Source organism: Silene latifolia, chromosome Y, assembly GCF_048544455.1.
Source record: "Silene latifolia isolate original U9 population chromosome Y, ASM4854445v1, whole genome shotgun sequence".
Taxonomy (NCBI): domain Eukaryota; kingdom Viridiplantae; phylum Streptophyta; class Magnoliopsida; order Caryophyllales; family Caryophyllaceae; genus Silene; species Silene latifolia.
In genome coordinates this window covers 268,154,974-268,162,873 of record NC_133538.1, presented here as the reverse complement: position 1 = coordinate 268,162,873, position 7,900 = coordinate 268,154,974, and the positions used below count along the sequence as shown (strand labels likewise).

General features: G+C 39.4%; 1 non-coding gene across 1 annotated transcript; it reads right to left on the bottom strand.

Annotated features, from left to right (window-relative positions):
• Positions 1–6,648: 6,648 nt before the first annotated feature.
• Positions 6,649–6,755, bottom strand: LOC141635244 (small nucleolar RNA R71). The gene has a single exon (XR_012539943.1). It is a non-coding gene; the product is annotated as a small nucleolar RNA R71 (small nucleolar RNA).
• Between the last annotated feature and the right edge of the window lie 1,145 nt (positions 6,756–7,900).

The window sequence follows — 7,900 nt, the reverse complement described above, 5'->3', positions numbered from 1 at the left end:
GAATCATAGCTCCCAATGGCCAAATCACTCGATCGAGTAGAATTATTACTCGATCGAGCACTTCCCTCTTGATTTTCACTCGATCGAGTGATTTGAACTACTCGATCGACTGATTCTTCTAAAATTTCACTCGATCGACTAATATAAGTCACTCGATCGAGTGATATTTCCTGGACATGGCTGAAATCTTCGCGTAAGGCATTGAAATATGATAGAAACTCGTCATCCGAGTCATAGAGGTCATCCTCAGCATTGGGCAACACGGTTTCCTCAGGGGAAAAACCGCTCTCAGCAAGGTATACCTCTTCTTCTTGAATCTCAGCTACTAACTGAGCAATGTCAGTTTCGAGCTTATCAAGTCGCGAAAAAGTGCGTTTATCATAATCTTGCCTCACTTGCATTTGAGATGCAAGTGTCTCCAATAGAGATTTCAGCTCCGCAATTTCTTCTTCTTGTATATCAGGAGGATCTTGTTGCGGTGGCCATTGATAGGGTGGATGTGGCGGCACAACTACAGCTGCTTGCCTAGCTCGACTACGCTGTTGGAACGCGTAAACTTCGTCATTCTCTGCCAAACAAAAAACTGCGTTATGCCCAGCAGCACCACATCTTCCGCAGTAAATCACCTGCTGTGCCATATAATGGGACTTAGGTGACGGGTCAAAGGTACTCAAGCCTTCCCTTTGACGATCTTTCACCAAGAACTATCTAGGTAGAACCTGTAAGGCCTATCAAAATAGCACTCAAGGAAAAAGATTAAAACGGCCTCAAGGGAAAAATCCCCTGAGGCTAGAAACAGATAAAATGAAACAATTAAATAAATAAATGCCTCCCCGACAACGGCGCCAAAATTCGATACTGTCGTTTCCGTACCAAAAATAAAATACCTAAGTACTACTAACAGAAGTCAGCGGTAAGTAGAGTCGATCTCCACAGGGAGGCGGTTTACTATCTACTTCTCTATTTTATCTGTCTAATGTCACGATGGGGGTTTGAAAATGTTTTGACTATACTAATGAAATTAAAGCAAAAGAGAAATGAGTGCGTGAAATTAACAGTAGGAGAAAGGAATATGCTAGGAGTCGGTCTACCGTGGCAGCTACAATATCGGGTCTACTGAGACGATTAAACTATTGATAAGAAGAGCTATGGTCGTCACCTTTCGGTCCTTAAACCGCCCTAGGGTCTCCTAACTTAGCTTTCGCCCTAATTAGGTATCACCTATTGTAATTAAGCAAGCCTTCCCTTCCAATCTTTCGATCCAGGTCGGGGTTAACTAGATAAACTGGTCTCCTGCATGCATATATTCAACCTAATAACAATTATATTGCCTAATACAATTCTTATCGCAAGATTAATCTATTCAAGTCAATTAAAACATGTTACTACCACGGCTTCCCTAATCCTAACATATTAAAGGGAATTAGCTAGACATGATTAAAGGGGAAGCAAGAAATAAAGGAAGAACAATAATAAACATTAAGTAATTAAGGAGAAAAAGGGAGAGAAGTTACTGAGTTAAATGATCCGGAAAATAAGGAAGAACAAAAGTAACAGTGTATAATGATAGAGCAAGGAATAACGTCTGACAGTGTCAGATGAAAAGGGGGAGAGAGTTTACAATGATGTCCTACTCCTATTTATAAGAAAAATAGGATTTATTAACCTAATTGACGGAATTAAAGCTAAAAAGCCCAACCCATCAGCGAAACCACACGATCGAGTGGTATAAAACCACTCGATCGATTAAACTAAAGCTTAAACCACTCGATCGAGTGAAATAACCACTCGATCGAGTAAATCAATAAGTGCAACTACTCGATCGAGTAGAAAAAGGACTCGATCGAGCATAATTCTACTCGATCGAGTACTTTCCAGCGCACAATTTCCTGCTTCGCGCACTGAACTTCAAACGGCTGCCATTTCTTTGTTACTTGGGCAAACAGGGTGATTCCTGTGGCATTGGAAAGCTAAAAGGACAAAATTTCATATCCAATTGGAATCACCTGAATATGTTTTGCAGAACCCGAGATATGGCTCTCCAAAGTAGGCACGAGCAATTTAAAGTTCTTCCTTTGCTCGCCTAGCTATCTTTCTTCTTTGCGCATCTCAAAATAGCTACATTCCCGCTCCAAATTCACTCTTCCTCCAAATTCATGCTAAACGGATGGTAAAAGGCTCGATTTCACTATTTTCTGGTCCATTCCTGCAATTAAGACAAAATAAACCAAAGTAGCATATTCGGGGCATTTCGTAGCGTAAAACTACGATAAAAGCATGGAAATACGTGCATGAAAAGGCCTAAAAAGACTATATAAAATGCACGTATCATATGTCATAATTGTGGATCGTGAGTTATGAGTATGGAAATGGTGCACGTATAGAGGATTAGGTCGTTTTGGCGGTAATAGGGAACAAGTGAAGTTTTAGGTTAAGCTAAGGATTTTGTGGTATAGGTTAGGTGGTGTGCTGAGTGAATTAAGGTGGGAGAACTGTTTAAGTAAGAGAGTCGTGGATATAGGAAGGGAGAGTGTCTAGATTATAGGCGGTTATCTTTGACATGTCGTGGTGATGACAATATAGAGAAGATATAGCTAAAGATTTAGTATTAGTGAGTTACGAGGACGTAACATTTATCTTAAGAGGAGTAGGATGCGATAAAACAGAGTTTCATGGTTATGCATGTTGTAATATATTTGGAAGTAGAGTTTTAGCGTAGCGTAAAGGGGGGATTTGTTTTGTGGTTGATACTGTTAAAAGGCCATGGTCGTGCTTGTAGTAGTGTGATGCTTCGGAGTGTGAGAATATTTTATGTAGTCTTGTGATTGGATGATGATGTTATGAGTGTGAGTAAACTTCGAGGACGAAGTTCCTTTTAAGGGTGGTAGAATGTAACATTCCGTTTGATGTTATGGGTAGTTTGATATTGGATTTGCTAGTGGATGATATATTACGGAGCTAGTTGGTAGTATATGGAGTTAGTGTTGAGAGAGATATAATGGAGTTTATACGATATCGTGAGCCATGTTGTGGAGGTAGGAATAGTTAGTAGATTTGGTGTTACGAGTTCATGTTTGGTTGGAGTTTTGTTTTGAGTTCTTAGTCACGTTGTTGTGTCTTGATCGAGTTAGTATGGTTGTTTTTTAGTATGGGTTGTACTTCGGGGACGAAGTTCTTTTTAAGGAGGGAAGACTGTAATACTACGGTTTTATGAGTCTCTGGGTACTCTATCGAGTAGGCCTTACTCTATCGAGTAAGGGTGAGTTGCATTTTAAAATAGTTTCTGACCTGTTGGGTACTCGATCGACTAACTATGACACTTGATCGAGTAAGGGGGCACTCGATCGAGTACCTTAGCTACTCGATCGAGTAGCCAGTTTACGAGGAGTTATTTCTCTTGTTTTGTTAATTATGCGATTAAGGTATATAATCTTTTCCGTCATTGTTCTTAAACACTTTTCAAAACCTAAATTACTGTCAAGAGAGAAAGCAAAGTACGTTCATCACTTTAATCGCATTGTTAGCAAATCCCAGAGTTTGGAAGGTCGGATTTCACCTTTCGTTATACCGTTGAGATCCTTGCGTCGAGGGTAAGATCTATGTACCGTTTTTATAGTTTTTCCTTAAAGTTGGTTAAACCTTAATATGGGAATTTGGGGGTTTTTGTGTAGATTCTGATTTGGTAGTGTCTATGTGTTTGTATGATAGGAGGAGGTTTTATAGAAAAGGCTTTTTGATACAGCTGTTGATACCTTCTGACTGTTGTGCTTTCCAGGTAGGATTTCCTACTCAGTATTAGTCCCATAATGGGATGATTGTTTATGTGTTGAGATTGATTGCTTAATCTCGTAATTGTATTGTGACGGTTGTGATTGTGGCTGTTGTCTTTGGTTCTTGAGATGCGTTCTCGGCTGAGTGGAGTCACTTACGGGAGTGGCTTCACGCCCTAGTTTCGCCTCCTGTGAAACCCGCCACAGGAGGGATGTGCACATTAATGGACAGGGTTATCGCTCGGTATGATGAGCGGGGCTTAGGTGGGAACAGGCTGCGGTCCCCCACTGCGGTAGTCCAAAGGACGGTCGGTGATTGAGATTGATGGGACTGGTGTGATTGTGTGTGTGACGGTGTGAATATCTGTTTAACGTATTGTGGATATAAATATAGATTGTGTGATTAGTACTGGACCCCGTGTTGTTGTTTTAAAACCTGCGGTGATCCATTCGGGATGGTGAGCGAGAATTGAGCATGTTTGAGTTGAGTCTTTGGGATAGTGGGATGTGCCACCGTCTGACGATAGAAGTCTTCCGCTGTAGCTTTGCTAGTTTTATAACATTTCACTTAATTCAGTAGACAGTTGGTTTTGAGAACATGTATCGTATTTTTGTATTTGGTTTCAGTTGTAACCTTTCACTAAACTTATATTATTTAAAGTTGTTTCGTTATTGTCTTATGAATATCATGCCTCGGGTAACCGAGATAGTGGCATCCTTATACCTGAGTGGTCCTGGTAAGGCACTTGGAGTATGGGGGTGTTACATTTCCGACGTAAAGTTGTACACAAACTGTCGATCAAACGTCGCGATTCCAAAACATGTTGTAGTCCGATAATCATCGGGTCTTTGTTGGAGTCTCACCTGATACTGGGTATCTACAGGAGGTTAGGATCCCATTTTGGATTCCATACAAGCATTCAACTGGAGGATTAAAGACGAGTTAATAGCCCACATTGGATTCCTCATGCAATTAAGCAAGCGTCCCCGATTGGGGTGGCCTTTCCCCCATCGGGGTTACCTCCTCCATGGTTTTTACGTTTCACTCCTATTTTACTATAAATAGGGGCCTTAATCCATCATTAGGGGACATCTTTTACCATCTTTTACATCCTTCATATACTCTTAAGCACACAATTCTCTTAGTTTTCATATTAGTTTAAATTTTGTTAAGCAATTCCTTTGTTACAAACAATTTACATGAAGCTTTTGTTCTAAGTAATACAATCTTTCCATTCATGTTACTTGGGTTTGTTATTTGAGTTCTTCTTATTCAAGTTCCAAGTTCTCTTGTTACGGTAATTTCGATTCTTGTTCATTTCGTTATTGCATTCGTCATTATCGTTGTTTTATAGTTTACATTTTAGTTATTAGCAATTTTATATTAGTTTATTATTACATATCATTATCAACTATAATCATCATTAGCTTATTCCTAGAATTTCATTTACATATCCTTTCATTTAGCATTTCTCTAATTCATATGTTATCGCTATTTAGTTTATTCATAATTCTTATAATTTCATTTAGTTATATTTCTATTATAAGCATGTTTATTTATTCGTACATCATTAGTTCTATTTCTAATATGAGTGAGTAGTTTCATATGTCAAGGGATTAGGTAAGCCATGCATAATTACTTTTTATAAATGTTAAATTAGGATGATGTAATATTGGTTAATAGTTTCTATCACATGCTTGTTTTATTTGCTAATCTTTGATAATTGATCACTATATTTAATTAATTTATTAATTCACTTTTATAAGTTGAGATGCATGAAAATGAATTAGACTAAGCATGTTATAGTAGACTGACCTAGCCATAGCGAGAGCTCGTTAGGACCCGTTCTATGGTTGACAATAAGGCCGAGAGGTGGTTGTCATAAGACCTAAACAATTGACAATATTATCTATTCCAAGTTTAACATGAACTTCTATATATTTTCATGTGTGACCCGACTCCCCTAGACTCTTTTATCATATATAATTTACATCGTTTTATTTACAAGTTTAACAATCAAACCAACCAACCAATTGAATCGACCTAGATATAATTCTACTCCTAGCAATTCACTACGCAATTCCCGTCTCCTTGTGTTCGAACCCTAATTTACTACATTAATTTGTTAGCCGAGTGTATGGTATCCTTGATTAGGTTAAGACATCCTATCAAATTTTGGCGCCATTGCCGATGAACACGGTTTTATTGCATTTAGAATTGTTGATATCTATCCTTTTTTTGGTCTTAAGGAACACTTGTTCCATGAGACCGTTACTTACAAGTTTCTTGAGATTTGTGTCTTATGTCGAGGTCCTCTCGTACCGGAGAATTAATTCCCTTTGATCCGGAGGCTGAGAGAACATTCTGTAGCCGACTTAATTATTTCAAGGAGCTTAACGCATCTTCTAGTCCTGGTGGTTTGGGTCACATTCGTACCAATTAATCAATATGTGATGAGCAAGAAGGTTCTAGTTCATCACCGCCACCACCATGTCCAATCAAAAAGATTGTGAAGTTTTCCGATCATTCCAAGCCCACCGCGGGTATGCTTCCAAGGGGTATCACTACTACCCAAATTGGAGCTGCGGATTTTGAGATCAAACCGGCTTTAATTAACCTTGTGGAGAGGAGGCAATTGGGGGAAGTCCTTTGGAGGATCCCAATTTGCATGTGCAAAATTTTTGTGACTATTGCTCTATAATTAGGCAAACGGGAGTCACACAAGCTCAAATAAGGGAGATATTTTTCCCTTTCTCATTGAAGGACAAGGCTAAGCTATGGATCAATAGCCTTGATAGAGAAGCCATGGGGATCACCAATTGGGAGACTTTGGCTCTTGCTTTTTACCAAAAGTTTTTTCCACCGGAGAAAACTCAAACTTTGAGGAGCAAAATCACGGGGTTCCGCCAACAAGCACTAGAGAGCCTTTATGAAGCTTGGGATAGATATAAGGATTTGCAAAGACAATGCCCACATCATGGGTTGGATCCTTGGTTTCTTACTATAGCATTCTACAATGGATGTTGTGCCGAGTCCCGATGAGTTCTTGATTCCGCCGACAATGGGCTGTTTAATCAAATTGACACCGATATTGCTCATGCCACAATTGAATCCATGGCTATCCATGATACTCAATATGTCAATTCCAAGAGTGCACCAATCTAGGGTAAGGAAGAATCTTCTGATACCTCCGTTTTGAAGGCTCAATTTGCATTGCTTCAACAACAATTGGAGGCTAGATATGCAAGTGCCTCTCTTCAAAAATTCAATGCCATGTCCACTACGAGCCAAATAGTTGTTTGTGACGGTTGCGGAGGAGCGGGACATGTTTCCACTTTATGTAGGGAAACTCTTGAGGAGGTAAATGGTTTTCAATGTTTTAAGCAAAATACATATACTCCGGGTACTTTCTCTAACGCTTATAATCTCAATTTGAAATTCCACCCGAATATGTCCTATAAAAGCACAAATTTGCTAAACCCTCACCACAAAACAACTTTGTGCCACAACAACAGCAAAATACCTACATTCCACCACAACAAAGGTTCGTTAACCCACAGGGTTTTCAAAGTCAAAATCAAAGGCCACCTTAACAAAATTTTCAAAACTTCCAACAACCTCAAGGTCAATCTTCTCAACAACGTGACCAAGGGGGAAGCAAACTTGAGGCCTTGGTGATGCAAATGGCTAAGACCCAATCCGAATTCTTGGCTCAAATGCAAAAAAATGATCAAGCTCATAGTGCCACCATCAATATGCTAGAGAACTAAATAGCTCAACTAGCCTCATCTAGCTCTCAAAGGAAGACGGGTCAACTACCATCCCAAGGTGAGCCACCATATGGGATGGTTAATGTCATTCAGTTGAGGAATGGTAAGAGTTATGATGAGCCATCCATGACTTTGGATGATGACAATGTGAGCAAAGGGTCCAAGCTTGGGGGAGATGCTAAAACAAAGGCTAGTAAAGAGCCTATTATAGAAGATATTGAAGAGGAGATCCCCATTCTTAAGGTGAAGGAGCCAGATACTCCCATTAAGATTCAAGTGCTATTTCTCCACTGCCTAGCGAAGAATAAGAAAGAGAGTAAGTTTGGTAAGTTCTTGGATGTTGTTAAGAATTTACATGT